Raw genomic sequence first — 17,593 nt, forward strand, 5'->3', positions numbered from 1 at the left:
TAGAATTGTGGTTAAAGTAATCTAGGAGAGTAATATAATACAAAGCAACATTTTAAGAAAAATTGGGAAAATGTCACATAGTATTTTTGAAGCTTCAAAATATAAAATCCCATGGTTCCTTTTCTATAGTTTATTCACAATGCTGCCATGAAAATTCTGAAATATTCACAAAATTAAAGAGTAATATCAAAGTTGAAAGATCGTGTGATTATAGTAGAGCCTGAATTGGAACAACCAAAAAGTTTTTGAGTTTGGCTCAAATTAACGGGTCACGGTAGCTATGAAGAATGTTCACTTTGGATCCAGGTTTCAGGTAACCTTCCCACCAGACCTGAAAATAGCATGGAAAATACTAAAGAATTCCATCAGGTTTTAATATAAGTATGTCTCATATTTACAGGGAACCAGAAAATGTCCAAGAGACAACAAAAATTTGGCCTTGCCTAGAGTTGGGTAGGGTTAACCACAGGAAGTTAACCAAATTAAAAATGTCAGGTGAATGACCATTGAAAATTGATGGGCCTGGTTGGTTCTACAATGCAGCCAGGTGAGCGAAATGCATTGCTACAGCAGTGAAGTCATCATTCCAAAGTGGAGTATTCACTTGGAAGTAATTTTCTTAGCTCTAGCTGATTACTGGACTTCACAAAAGAGGCAAATTACCCAAAAGAGGCGAGCAATTTATCTCAAATTAATTTCCTCCTAGAACTGCCCAAGGTGCTATCTATCCCAGAAATGCCCAGTGCATTTGTGAGGGCTGTCATGTGAAATCACCAACTGGGACCACAGGGGCAGCAGGTAACCCAGAGAGAGATTGCCCTGCTCTTCCTCTCCCTTAACTTCCAACCAAGCTCATAACCCAATCTACACAACGAGAGCCAATTCAATGTTCAAGAATCACAAAGGATGACAGTCGAAACACAGACTGAGTTTTAATTTAGCTTTCCTTTATTGCAAAACAGTTAACAAAAAGACACAGCACACTGTAGACTAGGCTTCCACAAAGAGTCTTCCTCCTTCACGTCACCTCTTACTCAAGATGGGGAAGTCGGCACAGCTAGAGCCACATCCCTCACCTGCATGGGGTCCCTAATGTGGGAGTCCTGGAGGCCTCTGTCGATTATGTCAGAGCACAAGTCCCAGTCTGTCTTCACATCTAGATTTTAACTCCCGTATGCAAGAGTCCCTAAAGTTTGTAATGTTGGGTAACAAGGAGTGATGGGGAATAGTAAATAGAAGCAGGCGCTTCCAAGCTGAAGTCGCAGCTTTTACAAATCCAGGAGTCAAGAGAAAACTTGATCAGATTAGGGAATGGTTAATGCTCAGTTCTGCATGGTTAGAGAGTACAATAGAATGAAGGAGTTGGCAGTGTTGGCAAGATGTAAGTCTAAAGAAATATGTAGAAGCTACATCTTTCTTTTAAGGCAAAGGTTCTCACACTAATTAGCATGCACCAGAATCACCTGGAGGGCTTGTTAAACCTCAGTGGGCTGGGCCCACTCCCAGAGTATCTGCTTCAGTAGATCTGGGGTGGGGCATGAGAAACAGTGTTGCTCACGCGTTCCCAGGTGCAGCTGCAGGTCCAGGGACCCACACTTTGAAAACCACTGCTCTGAGCTGTTTCTACACCATCCTGAATGCCCTGGAAATGGAGAGAAGCGGAGGCTTCAGGAGGTATGACGGAAAGGTCTTGAAGAGCGTTTGGTGTCTGTGGAGGGCAAGGTCAAGACAGAGAGTCAGGAGGGTGTGGGGAGAGTGAAGACATTCAGAAACCATTGCTTAGGAAAGAGGATAAAACCCTGACTAGGGGCTCATAGGAGGGTGAATGGGTAATTTTTAAGGTGTAGATGAGGTTGGAAGGGATAAATCTGTAGTCCCAGCAGGACTAGGAATTGTAGGGATAAGAGAGGAGAATGGTAGTTTAGATCTGGGATTAGAGTTTTCTTGGTGGTCAAATAAAAAGAAAGGGGGACAAAAGAGTTGGAATGTTGGACTGTGAGGCCTGAACTACTTGGGGAAAGAAAATAATACAGGTGGGTTCTTATAGATTCATGGAAAATGCTGAGAGTAGAGGGCTGGAAGTTTTGATGAAATCAAAGCAAAGGAGGGAGGAGCTGGGGTTTGAGAGTGACCGGTTAGCGCTGAGATGCCAGAGGTAGAGAAGTTCCAGGCACAGCAGCCGTGAACGGAAGGGCTCCAAGGTGTCCTCGAACCCCAGGCAGCTGCATGCAAAATATCAAGCAATGTGCAAAAGATCATTTTCTCCCTGAGAGATGACTCATAACCTCAAAAGTGTCCCTGACCCATAACGGAGATTCAGTGGCAGTGTATATCCTCAGAAGAGGGGGACAGACCTGGCTTGGAGGAGGTGAGAACTGTGCAGCAGGACTTTTGCAGGACAGAAGACAATAAGGGGCCAAAGTCCACCTGAAAGCAGACAAATTTCCGAGGGCTGAGAGGTGGCTGTGACAGTCACTGGAGATGGCTGTTACAGAAGCACTTTGTAAACAGTAAAGCATTCGAAATCTGTAAAGGTTTTTTTTTTATTATTATTATAACTTACTTTCTGACTACTAAAATCAAAATTCCCCCATTAGAAATTTTTGAAAATACAGAACATTAAAAAAGACAACTAAAAACTATGTCACTGCTCAAGTTTGATGATCATTGTTAATTCTAATAAATTTAGAGTAAAATGACTATAGGTAACAGCTGACTGCCTTTCTCACGTGAGCCTGGTATCAGGAAGACCAAACGTCAGGTTAGAGAAGCCCAAAGGAGTTAAGCCCTCTTGGTCAGGCTCTTCGTTCGTGCCCACAGGTCACTCAAACTCACTCCTCCAGCAAGAGAGGCTTCTGTTCAAAGAGACAACATTCATTTCTGTTAGAGAGTCATAGATACAAAAAATAAAAAATAGTGCCTATAGGTCTCTGGTGACACCAGAGTTATCAGTTCAACAGATTTCATCTATCGCTCTGGTCTTTAATTGCTGACATTTTAAATTTTGCATTACATTTCTGTGCCTACCCCATAATCTCACTTATAGATTAAAAAATTAATTTACTGTAAAAGTCCTGTTTTCCAGCACAACGGGGACTGGAAGTTGCTTGGTTAATTGGGTTTTTTTTTAAGGTGAAAAAGAATTATTTAAAAAAATACATGCATAACTTAAACTTTAACTTAAAATAGGATTTTTGAGCAGCAGGTCGATTGGTAGATTAAGTTTCTCCATGTGAATAATACCACTCATTTTTCTCCAAGCCATTCTTTTTTTCTTTCTTTTTTTTAGAAAGAGGTCTCACTCTGTCACCCAAGCTGGAGTGCAGTGGCACGATCCCAAACTCTGGGCTCAAAGGATGCTCCTGCCTCAGCCTCCTGAGTAGTTGGGACTGTAGGCGTGCACCACCATGTCCGGCTAATTTTTTTTATTTTTTTGGTAGAGACAGGGTCCCTACCCTGATGTTACCCAGGCTGATCTTGGGAACTCCTGGCCTCAAGTGATTCTCCCAAAGTGCTGGGATTACAGGTGTGAGCTGCCACACCTGGCCTTCATTCATCACTTACCTAAAACTCCTGGCTCCTGGCACTGCACATCATGGGGTACAGGTCAAACTCCTCTTCTTTAAGCTCAGGACCTGTGATTTGTTTCCCAGTTATCTCACTTGCTTTCAACCCAAAGCTCAGATCATAACCTAAATTTTCTTTACTTTAAGAACCATTAGAAGAAGTGTAAGTAGAGAATTTTTCTGAGTGCAAATGTTTCAATTTCTCCGCAATCATTCAGAGTTGACTCACCCACACCTAATTCAAGAACTTTTTTTTAGTTTCTTGCCTTTGTTAAGTCTTTCCCAAAGCATTCAATTTAGTTTTCATTTTAAAATTCTCAAAAAGAATGATATGTAAACTGGTTCTTAAAAGAAAGAAGGTTTTAGCCTCTATTCTTAAATGGTGTCAAAGATCAATAAGGATTAGCATATAGTAATTTATGCTATAATAAATCTTCCACAAGGATTTTAAAAAGAAACAAAACACAGTTACAACAGAAAAACTCTTTGAAGTTAAAAATAGAATGAAGTGGATATTATGCTTGTTGATATACCTGAAATATATACCCATGGCTTTTTACAAATAATGCATACAATCATCTGAATTAAGTGGAAAGTCAGATCAAATGAGGATAATTATATTGTTCCAGATTTTAAGCTCTTATTTTTAGAGTAAAATAAACCTCATATTTTATAGGTTTATTTACTATTTTAATAAATTACATAATTACAATAAGAAACATATCTCACATACACATGTACAAAACAAACACCTGATTTCTGGTAAGCATATAATCTCTACAGGTGGGGGCTTAACTGCACAGGTGAACCACAGAGTAATTACAAAGTCTCATGAGGGAACAGCACACAGTGAATAGCCATCTGTGTTTTAAAGGAAGAGTGGAGAACACTGTTTGATCCATAAGTCCCTCAAGTGGAAGACGAGACTATTAAGTGGAGATCGGTTAAGAGAGCTTCTATTATATATGCCAAAAAAAAAAAGCTAGGTGTCGCGCATCAATTAGAATGGCTAAAATCCACAACACTGACAACCCCAATTTCTGGTGAAGATGTGGAGCAACAGACACTCCCATTCATTGATGGTGAGAAGACAAAATGGTACAGCCACTTTGGAAGGAAGTTTGTCAGTTTCTTACAGAGTTAAACATAGTCTTACCATTTGATCCATTATTGTACTTCTAAGTATTTAGCCAATTGATTTGAAAGTTTATGTCCACACACAAACTTGTACGTGAATGTTTACAGAAGGTTTATTCATAATTTCCCTAAACTGGAAGCAACCATCTATGTCCTTCAATCGACGAATAAACTGTGGTATACTCCTACAATGGAACACTACTCAGCAATTAAAAAGGAATGTGCTATCAAGCCATGCAAATAAATAGATAAATCTGAAAAACATATTGCTAAGTGAAAGATGCCATTCTGAAAAGGCTAGATATTATGTGATTCCATTTATATAAAATCCTGGAACAAGCAAAACTATAGAGACAGTAAACAAATTCGTAATTGCCAGGGGATTGGGGACAGAGGAAGGCTAACTTAGGTAAAGCACATGGGAATTTTTTAGGGCAGTAAAACAATTCTACATACTATTGTAATGGTGGATACATAACACTATATATTTGCCAAAATCCTTAGCACTTTATGGCACAAGGAGTGAACCTTAATTTAAGCAATACCAAAAAAAAGGAAATCATTTAGAGAGATCCCAGGATGGTATGCACAATGTAACAAAGCAATAGAACTGTATTACAAATGTATGAAACAACATAACTGAAGGGATGGAGAGAAAGGGTGCTGACCTAAATAACTTTGAAAATGATCAGTCTATGAGGCTAAAGGCAGAAGGAACTGTACCTAAGACTGTACTCTAGTTGATAAAATGGATTCACATGGGCTACAAGTTAACGAGTCTTAAACCACAATACATGTATTCTGGAATTGAACAATGAAGAAAATGGATGGCAGGTGGTAGGAGCCAGGTTTCTCACTGCTGGAGTAGGAGTTTACAGACGAGCAAGGAGAGGAGACTATGATGATCCCTATGGTAATGGATTAGAGTTGGAGACATCAGTATGAATTCATGTTTAGCTCAATATGGATACAGATGATTACATACAGAAATATTTATAAATATTTATATAAACACATGGGTTAGTATGTACACACATATATCTCCTTGTTCTACCAGCTAAGAGGACCTAGAAGCAATGATACACCAGCAGCAACGAGCACACCTAATGCCCAGATCCTGGTCTCTAATACCATTCTCCAGTAAAAGGAACCAAGGGTCCTCAGAGAAACGGCTGATGCTAGGACTAGAGCAGGAAATACACACAGTATGACTGGATCATCTTATAATGCCAGAAGTTAAGGAAGTGCTCAAAACATAAATAAAAAATGTAGAACTCCACAAGGATGGGGGTATGGCAAAGGGATACAGAAACCAACTGAAAGAGTTCCCAATGCCCAAAGGTGGAACAATTTGAGCAAGCATATGAAGTAGTAGTAGATTATAACACAAGACACAAATATCCATGAGTCTACACTGGTATAAATAAGCAATTGAACAAATAACATGGGGTGAAGAAACGAATTGCAGAAAAATTCCGAATAATTAATGTAGATACTCTGCCCTCAAGGAGATAGAGGAATCTTCCACTCTTTAAGTGTGGACTGTGCAAAGTGACTTTCTTCCAAAGAGTATAGTGTGGAAAAAGGGGGAAAGAGTAACTTTACAGTAGAGAAACCTGACAAACACTACCTCATCCAGGTTTTCAAGGTCAACACCAACATTCATAAGTCACGCTGATAGTATACACCCTTGATAGGACATGAAAATGGCACTCTACCTCTATGGTCTTCCTCCCCCAAACCCATAACTCCAATCTGGTCATGAGAAAAGCACGGAATCTGAATTCTACAAAACACCTGACCAGTATGCCTCAAAATTGCCAAGGTCACCAAAAACAAGGAAAGCCTGAGAAACTGTCGCAGCCAAGAGGATCCTAAGGAGATAGGAAAACTAAATGTAATGAGGTTTCCTAGATAGGCTCCTAGAACAGAAAAAAAAAAAAAATTAGGTAAAAACTAAGAAAATATGAATGGAAAAACAAGCACCACGGGTACTCACCATCAAATTAGTATTAATAGATCAACACATATGCACACATAGAGTAATAACATTCATCGAGTGGTGGGAGGAGGGGATGGGTATATTCACACTTAATAGATGCGGTGTGCACCATCTGGGGGATGGACATGCTTGAAGCTCTGACTTGGGTGGGGCAAAGGCAATATATATAACCTAAACATTTGTACCCCCATAGTATGCTGAAATAAAAAAAAAAAGCATCCCCAAGTAGAACTATAAAAAAACTAAGAAAATATGAATAAAGTATGGATTTTAATTAATAATAATGTTTCAATATTGCTTCCTTAATTGTAACAAATGTACCATCCTAATGTAGAGGTTAATAATAGGGAAACTGGGAGTAGAATACATGGGAACTCTGTACTATCTTCACAATTTTTCTGTAAATCTAAAACTATTCTAAAATAAAAAGTTTTTTTTTAAAAAGTGAGCTAGTTTAGAGAAGCCACTCATTAGCCAGGAAATCTGCCTTTTTAAGAAAAATATTACTGAACTATTAATATATACCAAATAATTAAAAATCTATTCCTAAATCCTAACCCTATTAACAAAATTACAACATGACTGAATAGGTAGGTCGAACCTCCTATTAACAATGCACTATCTAACATTCACTAATTTGGAAAAGCTGAGAAAGAAAATGTATACTTTTAAGTGAAAATAAAACATTTACTTAAGGGTCTTAGCAGAAAAAATGAATAGATACTAAAAATATCATGTAATTATAGTATAGAGTGGCTCCTTTATATTCATTCATCAGAATTACATAAGATTTTGGTAGATAGTAACGAAGAGTGATGAATCAATCGATGAGCAGAACCCCACAATAATTGTATTATTACGGAGGGGTTTTTTTTCATTATTTTTAAATCAAATGAGAGAATGTAGTGTATTTTACAGCAGGGACCCAGACTTCGTCACCTATTCCCTTCCATGACATTTGCAAACAAGGCCAAATAGGCTACTTCAGCTTTAGTGATAGGCACAAAACCTTCACTCTCCTGATATTCCCGCTGTGACTGTGAGACACTGGTTGGCCTTTTGTTTTAACACTGCACTGTGTGAATTTATTATACGCTAGATTTGGGGTAGACTGAAGCATTGGAATGATGCTGTCCTTGGGAATAACTTACGGGTGATGCCTATATGTTAGGAGGTCTTCCAAAACCTACTTATATAGTGCCAAATTGTTTTCTACAGAGAATAGTTTGGTGGTCAATTCCATTCACCTTATTTACTGCAGTACTACCTTATGATCAATTAGGGAAGTTGCATAGTGTTCTAGGTTAAACCAAGGCCTCTGGAGGGTGCAGTCCTATTAGAACCATGCACAGGGGGAAACGAATGGTATTGACCTTGCTGACTACAGAACTACACAGACAAGAGCCAGCCTTGCCCAAGCCACAGGTTGATGTTTAATCTGAAAGACTACAAAAAGAAACCTGAGCTATGGTTCTAGAAGAGAAGAGAGGGAGAGAAGGTCAGAGGGACTCCTCAGTTGCCCGGGATACCAAGGTTACCCACGTGTCCTGACGGTTCACTAAAGAAAATGCAGAGTTCATGTCTACGTAACCCAGTCAACCGTGACTAAGTAAATAGCCTTTTAAAAGACAGGCAGGACATCGATTAGCTCAAGGAGGCAACCAGCAGTACCGGGAGGGTGGCAACCGTGGAGCAGAGGCGTGCAGCTGGCCAACCGGAGGAGAATGTGTCCTGGGAAAGGTAGGGAGTTGGCTGGGCGTAGCCATGTGCTGGTTACCTGTGGCCAAGGAATAGCCAAGATGATCAGTCAGGGTTTACAAAGACTCTGTCTCATGAGGTTTCTTTTGTGAGTTGACTCTTATGCCCTAAACCATCAATAAGTAAACAGCCTCACCTCACCACAAAGCTTACTCGCCTGCTGTTTCCAACTAAGTCAAAACAATCACAAAACTCTCACACCAACCGTCAATGACCCAAACTGCAGATGGCTTTGAGTTCATGGATCCAGGATCCTTGCCTCTAATTCCCCCAAACCATAGCAAGAATCTTAGACAATCGCTGTCATCCACCACCTGGATGGGCATGTTCTTTTAGAAGGGATCTTTTGAAACCAAACATTCTACAAGAAACAGGCAAAGGGTGGAATCTTGAGGGAGCATGCTGACCACAGCACAAATGTCACCCGGGATCCGAAAGGTCTCTGCCACTGTTTGGCTTTCAAAGACATGAATCCTCTTGGATATTTCTGGGCTAGAATCACTGCCCATGTTCTGTGTACTCCCTTGCATTGTTTGGCTGGCATTCTTCCTGCCATTTCTGAGAAAGTGTTAGACCTGGGAGTGCGGGGAGAAGGCCAAAGAGCCCCTTGCTGTGCAATTTCCCTAAATAACTGTGCCTTCTCTTTAGACTTGCAAAATCGCTGGGCTACACAGCAACAGTGACCATAGCTGGCCCTAATAAAGGAAATTACTGGACTAGGCTAAGCCTGTCCCCTTAACACTAGATGCAAAAATCCAGTGGATGACATCAGCTTTTCCATGTCTGGAGTGGTCCTCAGACCACAGTTATGGAAAAGCATGGTGAACGGAGGGCCGAGCCGGGATTGGAGCACTTGGCTTCCTATCGCTGCTTGTGACCCCAGGCAAGTCTTCTGAACCCTCTGAGTCTTCCTTCTGGCTCTCAAAAAATAGGGCAGGGATGTGCTGCGGGGCATTGGTTGGCTCCTCCATCCTCACACTCCACCCTTCTCCAGCCTACTTTCTGTCCTGCCAGGCTGAACTACATCAAAGGACTCTTGCCCTCTGGCTTCTGGCTGGGGTCTGCCACCAGGGAGTCCCAAGAAGAGATCAGAAGGAGAGAGGAGAGTGAGGCTGGGGTATTCATCTGCCCCCTACTCTTTTCCTGCAGGGTCTCCTGGGAGTAGCGCTGTCCCTCTCCTGAAGGTCTCTGCTCTCTCAAGGCAGCCCTGTCTGCAGTCCTCCCCTTCTGGCTTCCCGCAACTCTCCATGCGCTGCGCCTGGCAGGTGGGGGGCGGGGGCAGTAACAGTTCCACTGTTACTAGTCCTGGGGTATCACACCATCCTACATAGTTCCCTATGCTTTTGTAAATAGTTTGCTAAGTCTAGGCCCTCCTTGAGGTCCCTTAATTTGAGATTGCAAATTGTTCCCTGCTGAGACCATGACTAACACAGTGAGCCAGATTCTCGGTATGCCAAGTATCTCCAGGGTATTTCTGGGCTCCCATTTGCAGTTTGATTTGAATTTCATGGATGCTAGATCTCATGGAAGATTGAAACCAGCTTCCACAGCACCGATTATGAGTTTCTGAATTTTTCAAAATACCTTTACTGTTCTCACTGACTGATGCTAATGTAAGTCAATAAAATGCATTTCCTCTTAAAAACATCTCATTTGAAAAATACCACTTTGTTTTACATATCAGGATGCCATATAAATTTTATTGGAGGAAAAAAGGAGGGGACTTTACTGCTTTAAAAGGTTTAGTAACCACAAGTAGATGACTTCTAGGATCCTTCCCAGATTCTAAGATTCTAAAGATTACGCTTTGAGGAGCTGGGTGACGTCTCACCTCTCCCAATCAAGCTCCTGAGCAGTGAAGCAAGGTGACAGCCACTAGAGGCAAAAGTATAGGAAAAACTCTGGGCTTCTTCCTGCCATCTTTCCCGCCCTGCAAAGGTGAGGAGTGCAGCAGAGCATCCCTCCCTGCGGCTGCCCCCATACCCTCAGCAAACATCGTCAATTCTTGTCCCCATCAAGACCTCTCCTGGTAATATAACAATATCCATAGCTCCCTGCCATTTCTTGATAACCTGTTATGTACCAGGCACTGTGCTTAATGCTTTATATGTGTAACCAGTAACTGACATTACCAGTAGTTTCTCAAATTATAATGTGGTCAGACCCATTACCCTAACCAGCAGGAAATCCCACCCCTGTCCACCCTGACCAGCAGGAAATCTCACCCCTGCCCACCCTGCCCAGCAGGAAGTCCCACCCCTGCCCACCTTGACCAGCAGGAAGTCCCACCCCTGCCCACCAACCAGTGCTGGTGCCTCTTTCCCCCAGTCACCAGGTGCAAGCATCTGTGTGCTCACCTGTGGGAGGGGATTTCCTGGCCATCTCACTGGCTTCAGTCTCCTCACCTTAAGACTCAATCAAAAGTTCACCCCACACTATACAGGGTCACTTTTTAGGCCCTTTCTCTTAGCCACTTCCTCTGAGGCCCAAGTCTGCCCACAGGAGGGCTGGGTGGGGACAAGAAGGAAACTGAGTGGAGACAAGAAGGAGCACTGCCTCCTCAGGGAACAAGGGACCCCCAGACTCTGCTCTCTCTGTCCACTCAAGGCCAAGGACAGCTCCCTCCACGGCCCCAGGCCCCACTCCTTTCTACCCTGTTGGTAGTTTTATTTCAGGGTTTTCTTCTGTCCACCCCTGCTTAGGGTCCTCCTAAAGCTTCCCGAAGAGTATTCTGAATTTCACATGTTAGGGACAAGAGTTGAGAGTCTTATTCCATTCCCTCTTAAAGGTCTAGAACTCGTCCGCAAATTGTTGGAGGTTCACCCTGTAGTGAGCTGAGATGCTTTGAAGGGTTAATGAATAAAAAGGTATAATGCAATTATAGTTGCTAGGGAACTTTAATAAATGCTATTTGCTTCTGTACAAAGCTTGCGGTTAGCAATTGTTAGAATTCAGGACCTGATCGCCATACGCGAAGTATGTCAAGGGTTCAACTTATGATCGATGTGTAACTGGAAGAATGTTCTGTGTTTAATCTATAACTTAGATTGTGCTTTACTTCAATAATTGTAATCTGTCTTTGGGCACCAGAGATCTGTGAGAACAGCCAGATCTCAGGACTCTGTGTCATTGAAATATTGATTGTACATCCTGCCTTTGTTTCCTTTGTTCTCAGAATATCTGTTTTATGCCACGTAGCCTCCCTCAAAATGGTATAAAATTCCTGTAGAAGCTAAAGACTGGTGCCACTCTCTTGTACTGCTTTTATGCGGGCAGAGGTGGTCGCTGGCCAGCTAATAAAGACTCTCAATTTGGCTCCATTGAATTCTCTCGTGGTCTGTTCGCGCCCTCCACACTGCAACAAACCCAGTACTCTGTTTTCCGAAGGGGACCATATGGGAGGCTGATGAAGTGGTTTCCTCCAGGAAGGAATCCAAGTCTTCTCCAAAGTGACGTTTGTGGTCTCTATCAAAAGTGGCTGGCCAAGGTTTTAGGACCTGACCGCACCAAGCAATGCTAAGTATACACACCTTGTTTACTCATCTCTGTCATTCCCATGTGACAGCTGAGGAAACTGAGGCTTAGAGAAGTTAAGTAACTTGCCCCAAGGTTACTTGGCTAGATTTTCAAAACCAGTCTATTGGATTCTAAAGCCCAAGCTTGATCCAAGTGGTGGCTCCATTCTCTGAGGATCTCTTCTTTGTTCCTCTTAACAAGATCACAATAATTGAATAATAGTAATGACTGAGCTTCAGAGGCTGCAGGTTAGGGTGGCCCTGGCCCTACACCCCAAAAATGTTTGTCTGCATCTTCTTTTTATAGGGTAGAAAAAAATACAATTATTCCTATTTCTAATTTTTGATACGGAAAGAAATCTCTCAAATAAATCCTGCTGCTCTGGATTTAAATTAATCTTGTATTGTCGGGAGACCATGAGTCTAAAATTGAGCACTTGGGGAGCCAGGAGCAATTTTTAGAAACACAGTGAATGACAGAGCACAGGGAGGCTCAAAGTCACAGCCAGGATAATGTGTCTGATGAATGAGTTAGCAAAAAACGTTGTGCTACTACCGTTCAAACCCGCAAAGTCAGACCAGGCTTTTTTTAGACTATATAAAGGTTCTGCTAAGTTCATCTCAAGTTCAGTGATGTGAAAGAAGTGCTCGGGTGTCATCGCTACGCAGAGGGAGGAGTTGAGACTCTGGAGGCAGGAAAGTGAACTCCAACCCCAGCTCTGCCTCGGACACAGCATTTAACTTCTCTGAAGCTCAGGACCCTCATGTATAAAATGGAGATGATACTACATGCCTTGTTGTAAAGAGTCAACTCCCCATCCCAGAACAGTCCTGACGCATGAATAAATATTTAATATTCAGACAAATCATGGGCTAAAGCCCCCAAGGTCACTCACAGGAGCACTCTGAGGGTTAGCTCCCTTCTCTAAGTCAAAGCCAGGAGCATGGCGAAGGTCATGGGGGAGAATACAGAGTAAGAAGAAAAGGGGCCGAGAGGCACAGGTGTGGGAAGACCAGGTGACATCAGGAAGAAGACCCAGGAGGATCTGCAAGGGGCTAGGCGTCACCCAGGGGAGAGGGAGATATGGAAGCCCAGGGAAAAGGGATTATACACACCACAGTCAGACGCTGAAGATAAGCGCAAAATTACGTGCAGGTGATTTATGGATTAGGAGGTCACCAGGACCTGGGTCACGGTTCCAGCAGGAAACCTGGAGATGGCAGCTCCAAAGACAGTTAAATGAAGAGAATGTTCACAAGGCTCTGGGCAGACGGAGATGAAGTTCCCTGGGGTGGGGACAGCAGAAAGCCACTACCATCCCTAGGCCTGAAGGCATTAAGTGTAAGCGGGGTTGGGTTCTCCAAGCAGGTGGGAACTGTATCTGGGGGTGGCCATCAATTGGGGGAAGGGGGGACCTCAGAAGAGGAGGCGCCCTTCAGGGAGAGGCAAAGCACCAATGCCACCGGTTCTACTGTGATGGTGACTCCTCCCTCCTTCCCCTTCCCCCACCCTGCTATCTTCCGCTAGAAGCCAGAGTGAAGGGAGCCTGGGGGTGCAGTCCGCAGAGGCTGGCCTCCTGGGGAGCAGGGCGTGGGGAGGGTCGGGGTGTGCATATCTGCCCCCCGGCCCCGTGAGAGCAGGCGACTTCCATAGCCCAGTGCAGAGGATGGGTGGCGGGAAGGGACAACAGCCCCTTTCTTTCCCCACAGTGACCCCATAAACAGCTAGACTCCCTACACATACACCTGAAAAATACATTGCAATGTAAATGCCACTTCTTTTAAAATAGCCTATCATTCATAATTTCTCAAAGTCTAACTGGCCTTTCCCCAACTGATCCGAATTGAATTTTCCTGCCTGCTGTCACATCGGGAGCTGAGGATGAAGCACCTCTCGAGACTGTACAAACACCTCTGTGGTGCTCTCAGAGGGCAATAGCTACTGCACTATTTCTTTTAAAAACTGTAATTCCCAAATCTGAAAACTATTTGAGAAAGTACTAAAAAAAAAAAAAAAAAAAGAACCCGGCTATGTCTGCTCTGCTTCTCTCTCTGCGTCATCGCTGCGCAGGGAAAAGAACAATTTCAGCTCCTTTTGGGAATACAGATGTGCCCTGACCTACCTTCGCTCCCTGCCTGCCCCGAGCTATCTTTGAAATTGGGTCTGCACTGGGGCCTGCGTGTCCTCAAAAGCCTGAGCGAACCGACTGGCCGCGGAGGACGGAGGTGTTTGGCTTTTGCTTTTCCAGCCTTTCCCCTCAGGCCTGCCACCCCTCCCCCCCCACCCCACTGTCCACACCCTCCCACGCGGACACACCTGCACACTCACCTGCAAGTGCACACACACTCACACACTCACACTCTGACGCATTTCACCATGCAGTCTGCAACCACTGCCAACTGGGGAAAGCACCAGTGTGAGTCACTCCACCTGGAGCGGGGGCCAGACTTCCCAGGCGACATTGGAGCTCCTTTCCCTGAATGCCGCAGACCGGGAACACAGACTCTCGGGATCACAGGACCCGGTGCAGGAAGAGGCCTTGCCGTGCACGGACGCCCTGGTCAGTGTATAAACCCTCTGCAGCCACTGCCCAGCCGGTGTCAGCAACTCTGACAACCTCTTGCTTGGTTCATTCTCCAGAATCTATGCCTTCCTGGCCCTCCTATATGGGAAGTGTGATGGGGGAGGGGACGGAAGCAGGCTGAGACTCGTCCTCCCTCTCTTTAGGAATTCTCCCAGTTGACATATGGATTGAACCATATGGAATTGCTGTTATTCTCAAAAATGCTGAGATCCTTTTGTAGTTTGTAAGTGTGACGATTTGGGTTTTCATGCTCATGTGTGAGATGTGCCTCCCTCAAACCTTGTTACGATGTTGGCACATTACCCATCTGATGTGGAAAAAAAAATGATGCCAAATGTTGGCATTCCTATAATTCAACCTAAACCATAGAAAGAACCGATAGTCAAAGTATCGCCTTTATGAATGGCTTGGAAAATGCCCAACGATGTTGCCAAGACAAGGCTCTCCGGGGAAAACTGGATTAGAAAAAGTGTATGACTGGGGCCACAGGGTGCCCAGGTTAAATGTTATTTCTGTCTGTGTCTATGAGAGTGTTTCTGGACGAAATTAGCATTTGAATCAATAGACTCAATAAAGAAGATTGCCCTCCCAGATGCAGTGCTCCTCATCCAATTCATTGAGGGCCTGAATAGAACAAAAAGCAGGGGAAGGAAGAGAAATTTGTCTCCCACCTTTTTTCCTGGCTCAATGCTTGAGCTAGATCATCTCATCTCATCTTCTCCTGCCCTCGGTCTGAGATTCACACCTGCAGCTCCCGTGGCTGTCCGGCCCTTAGACTTCAAACTGAATTGCACCATCCAGTTCCCAATTCTCCAACCTCAGACAGCAGGTCATGGGACTCCTCAGCCTCCATAATCATGTGAGCCAATTCCTCCTATCAACTCTCCTTTTAGGTAGACAGATAGATGGATAGATAGTTGGTTGGATGGATGCATAGAGAGAGAGAGAGAGAAGGAGATAGGAGTAGGAAGAGAGCTCTCTCCTAGTGGTTCTGTTTCTTTGGAGAACTGTAACTAATTCAGTGGTACCGCAGAACAGCACCCTGGCATTTTGCTTTCCCAGACTACTTGTGGTTCCTGAGGGCATAAGTGGCACCCAGAAGTTCCCACAGTGCTGAGAGGAGACTCAGAGGCAGCTAAACTGAAAGAAGCAAGGGGCCTGTCATGGTGAGGGGAGAAGCAGTCAACAGCAGAGGCCTGGGGTGGCCTCCCTCACCAGGGGACAGTGGACACTAATGCAGAAACCCAGGGCTCTCAGAGCACCAGCACGAGCCAAGGGAAGGCCAGGTCACTCAGAGAGGGCTACCAGGCTCTGCCTAGCCAGGAGGAGAGAGAACACATCATTACCCACCAAGATTACAGATGCAAATGCCAGCAGGGTGTGTGGCAAGCAGAGCTTCTAGGAAAACTTGCACCCAACAAAGTTGGGTAAATTACCCCATGCCCCTCTTAGACAGGTGGGAGAGGATAGAGCAGACACAAGAGAAATCAACCAACTATTGTTAAAGTCTGACTTACTAAAAAAGCTGTTTACATTTCTCAGATAAGACAATATTTTTTTCCCACTCCTCTTCGGGTGATGTTTGTGAGAAAAACTAGAATAGCTATAGAAAGAAATTAAGACACTACATTTTCTCTGACATATGAGGACAGTATGAGCAAAATTTGTGACCCCACTATACCCTTTTAAAGTAACTTATTTTTAAGAAACTACACAGAAAAAGACTCCATTGCAGTTTTTGCTGGAACTTGGCATGAGCTAGTGTGGATTTTGGTATATGCCAAATATATAGTTATATACCCCATCTAAAAGGTATTTAGTTAAAGGTGCAAGACTGTAGTAGATTAAATACTTTACTTTCCCCTATATTCATACCCTTTGTCACATTGTCTTTGCAGTTACTTCCACAGAAAAGGTAGTAGGGACTTTTCCCACCGATGACTTTCTGCTTGACTATGTGACTTTCTTTGGCCAAAGACGTGTTAGTAGGGACTTGACAAGTGGCTGCATATTGAGGCTTGTTCTCTTATTCTTTTAACAGCAAGAGATGAACAGGCCTTGGCCAACTTTCTGGTCCCAGGAGAAGGTGAGCACTGCATGGAGCAGAGCCACCTTGGTCAACCTGCAATGTGAGACAAAGCAGTCTCAGCTGACTCATAAACTCATGAGCAAGAAATGAGTTGTTGGTGTATGCCACTGGGATGTCAAGGTTGTTATGCAGCTATAGCTGACTAATACAAAGACAGACTGTAAGGGGATTTGATCATACATGTGACATTGTCTATCAACATGGACCACAAACACAACACTAGAAACGAGAGTATATTTGGCTATACCTCTGACCAGCACAATTGGCACTGTTGATATAGGGAAATGAATGATACATCTAAATAGTGGAAAAAGAATATAGATAAGATTTCTTTGCTCCTTCACCACCACCACGATAAAAATAAATCTGTGACAGGATCTTTTATTAATACTTCACCAAAGGACAAATTAACACAGGAAGAATAGCTAGCTGAACTTCAAGTTCTTCCAAACGAAGACTGCTGTTTGGGGGAGGCCAGTAGCTCAATAAAACCTCATCATATAAACCCCCTTTGCAAACTCTTCCCGACTTGCTGATGATATGTGGTCTGTCTAAAAATGAAGGCAAAGAAACAAGCATTAATTTTTAACATTTAAGACCCATTTTTTTAAAGGCTAAACAACTGAAAAACCCTACATTTTTAATGTCTTCCTCTATTTAATAAAGCTTGATATGGGAACACTTTCTAAGTAAGAATAAAAAGCAAATGTCTATTAAATTTATTCTTTTCAATGAGGGTGGTAGCAACCTTGCATCACCAAGTTCTGAAAAGTCTTTTCCAAATCTTAATATATGGTTGTTATAAGTTCAAATACAAGCAGGAAAACAAGTAATTAGTAGGGTTTATATAATAACCCAACCAGATTGAATTCGAGATTGCCTTTGGCTCAAAACTGTTTCAAAAACAAAAAAGGAGGGGGAGATTTTAAATTCCCAAAGAA

Source organism: Propithecus coquereli, unplaced genomic scaffold (assembly GCF_000956105.1).
Source record: "Propithecus coquereli isolate 6110/MARCELLA unplaced genomic scaffold, Pcoq_1.0 Scaffold212, whole genome shotgun sequence".
Lineage (NCBI taxonomy): Eukaryota > Metazoa > Chordata > Mammalia > Primates > Indriidae > Propithecus > Propithecus coquereli.